The sequence below is a fragment of the Heteronotia binoei genome, chromosome 7, assembly GCF_032191835.1.
Source record: "Heteronotia binoei isolate CCM8104 ecotype False Entrance Well chromosome 7, APGP_CSIRO_Hbin_v1, whole genome shotgun sequence".
NCBI lineage: Eukaryota > Metazoa > Chordata > Lepidosauria > Squamata > Gekkonidae > Heteronotia > Heteronotia binoei.
In genome coordinates, this window is record NC_083229.1 from 23,459,349 (window position 1) to 23,462,819 (window position 3,471).

Below are 3,471 nucleotides of genomic sequence, written 5' to 3' on the forward strand. Positions count from 1 at the left end.
AAAAGACATTGGCTCCTTGGAAGGACAGCTATGGTGAACCTGGGCAGTATAATAATAAGTAGAGACATCACCCTGCCAACAAAAGTCCGTATAGTCCAGGTGTAACCAAACTGTGGCTTGGGGGCCAAATGTGGCTCTTTCACACATATCGTGCAGCTCTCGAAGCCTCCACTACCCCATTGGGCAGCTTGGAGAAGGCATTTCTCTCTTTAAATCACTTCTGCAAACCAGCCAGCAGCTTGGTTAATGCACTTAAAATTAAAGATGCTTTCTTTCTACCCCTTCCTTCCTTCCTGTCTTGCAGCTCTCAAACATCTGACATTCGTGTCTTGCGGCTCTCAAACATCTGATGTTTATTCTATGTGGCTCTTACATTAAGCAAGTTTGGCCACCCCTGGTATAGTCAAAGCGATGGTGTTCCCATTAGTAATGTATGGCTGTGAGAGTTGGACCATAAGGAAGGCCGAGGGCAGAAGAATAGATGCTTTTGAGCTGTGGTGCTGGAGAAGAATCTTGAGAGTCCCTTGGACTGCAAGAAGATCAAATCAGTCAGTCCTCAGGGAAATCAACCACGACTGTTCCCTGGAAGGTCAGATGCTGAAAATGAAGCTCAAATACTTTGGCCACCAAATGAAAAGGGAGCACTCACTGGAGAAGATCCTGATGCTGGGAAAGACAGAAGGCAAAAGAAGAAAGGGATGGCAAAAGATGAGATGGCTGGACAGCATTACTGATTTAACAAACACAAATTTGAGCAGACTTCAGAGGATGGTGGAGGACAGGAGGGCCTGGCGTGACTTTGTCCATGTGGTCACAAAGAGTCAGACTCGACTGTGCGACTGAACAACAACAACAACAAACGCCCAGCAGGAACTCATTTGCATATTGGGCCACATCCCCAATGTCACCATTGTTTCATACACAAGCTCATTTGCATATTAAACCACACCCCCTGACACAAAGCCAGCTGGAACTGCATTCTCTGTGTTCCTGCTTTTAAAAAACCCTGGTGTTTCCAGAGAAAAGTAAATGGCATAAAATAGTACCAGTTTTCTCTAAGTATTCTGTATTTGTAAAATATTCTCAGGAACAAAATACAGCTATGGCATGGGCACTGTAAATTTTTTCTTCATGTAGTATTGTGTTGTATTCCAGAGAGTGTGTCAACTGTTGAATCAATTTCCATGTACTTTGGCACTGGTGAATATAAGACAGCTGAGATATATGCTTGGGGTAGGATTGATGCTCATTGATCTATGTAATAACATTGCCATCTTGCAAATGGCCGTTTTCGGCAGAGGCAAAATGGGCCATAGTATCTTGGCTGCATCCTATTTTCCAAACTCCTCATTCATCTGTGACTGAATATGCCAGCCGGTTACAGTGCAGTGAAAGGCCTTCAAGCTCACCATGTAATTGATCCCTCGATTTAGTATCCAGGCTCTCTGACCCCTTTCTGACAGCCCCTCTAAATGTGAAAAATTCCATCTTGGATTTTCCCCTTTCCCAGAGGCCCATGGAGGTACCAGGAAACGCTGAGGGGGCTTGTATCACATTTTCAAAAACACCTGAGCAAGATGAGGGAGCGATGCCAGCCACCAGGTGGGAACTGGGGATCCTCCAGAATCTCCATCTCCAAACTACAGAGATCAGTTCCCCTAGAGAAAATGGATACTATGGAGAGTGAACTCTATGATATTAATTAATTAATTTCATTCGGCTTATATCCCACCCTCCCCACTGAAGCAGGCTCAGGCAGCTTACATTCCACAAGTCATATAAAAACCAGTATTGATATTGTCCCCCACTGAAATCTCTGTCCTCAAGATCTACCCCCAAATCTTCAGGAGTTTTCCAACCTGAAGCTGGCAACCCTACCCCCATCCCACCCCCTGCCAGCTGCCAGGGGGACCTTGCAACCCTAAGCTGAATTTAGGGGGAGGTATTTGTGAATTTCCTGCATTGTGCAGGGGATTGGACTAGATGACCCTGGAGGTCATCTATGATTCTGTCTGAATTTGATAGAGAACTGTGGGGAAGGGATGAATCATGTTTTGTATTATGTCTCATTGCATCAGTGAACTCAGAGCAAAGGGAGATGTCTCTTCCCTGCATCTCCATGTCAGACGATGGGATCTCAAATCAACCAGACCTTGAATTGTTGCAAAGTTAGGCTTTATTTGATAATCCATAAGCACTGGAAAGAAGAAAGATTGAGACTGATACATTGTAGCATTAGGTGGCAGGCTATATTGGGGTACATCAAAGGGAACGATACAAAGCCACAATTCTAAACATTGCCGAGGTGAGGTGCAAAGATTCACACAGCCTCTCCCTCTTATCTTATTGTTACTGCTAGTCTTCCGGGGATAGCCAGGCGGCTGTCCCTGGAGGCACCTTATCTTCAAAGAAGGGAATTTCTGCCTTTGTTAGTATCAAGGGAAAGAAAAGTTCACATCAAGCATTGGCAACATCTGCATTTTCTACTTTGATATAATGCAAGGTCCTTTCTCATGGTTAGTAACAGCGTTTAAAGATGGCTACAGTTCAGCTAAGCATTTTATTCAGTAAAGTTACATCAGCTGACACTCCACTGCAGTTTCTGTAGATCACAGAGAATTTGGGTGGTCACCACTGGGGACCTGGAAAGCAGATTTTGTAAACTCCTGCTGGTGGTTTTCAAACAGATAATTCCAGAAATCTCTGTGCATATCTGTGTGTGAAATGTTGTCAAGTTGTGGCCAACTTATGGTGACCCCGTAGGGTTTTCGAGGCAAGAAATGTACAGAAGTGGTTTGCCATTTCCGGCCTCTGCATAGTGACTGCCTTGGTTGACTCCCATCCAATTACAAACTAGAGCTAACCTTGTTTAGTTTCCGAGATCTGACTAGATCTGGAGGTATGTAAATGGGACTTCGAGATATTATGAGGTGGTGGGAATTATTACAGAGTTGTTCTGTGTTCTGTTTGCTGTGGGCTGCATTTAATGTTTTATGTGACACCTTTAGTCTCCTGCCATAAGCTACCTTGGGTCCTGTCTGCAAGAACAGAACAGCCATCAAAAGCAGAATGTTTCAATAGGGCAAACAGAATACCTTCTCTGTACTTCATGTTCAGATGAAAGCCTCTTGGGTCACCTCATGGCTGACAAGACCAGCCTTCTTTGTTCTCACATCCCTGGCTACACACTCCAAAAATGATCCCTGAAGCATGCACATCAAACCAATGCCCCTGCAATATGCGACCCATCCCTAAGCATTAGTTTTTCCACAACAGTGGCAGGAAGCATTGACAAGTTGCAGCCAAATCATCGCCACCCATGATTTTTCAAGGCAAGAGACACTCAGAGGTAGTTTCCCCAGGGCTTTTATTGAGCAGGAACACACAGGAACGCAGTTCCAGCTGGCTTGGTGTCAGGAGGTGTGGCCTACTATTCAAATGAGTTCCTGCTGGACTTTTTCTACAAAAAGC

General features: G+C 44.7%; 1 non-coding gene across 1 annotated transcript; it reads right to left on the minus strand.

Moving 5' to 3' along the window:
• Positions 1–3,014: 3,014 nt before the first annotated feature.
• On the minus strand, positions 3,015–3,218 carry LOC132575591 (small nucleolar RNA U3). The gene has a single exon (XR_009555686.1). It is a non-coding gene; the product is annotated as a small nucleolar RNA U3 (small nucleolar RNA).
• Between the last annotated feature and the right edge of the window lie 253 nt (positions 3,219–3,471).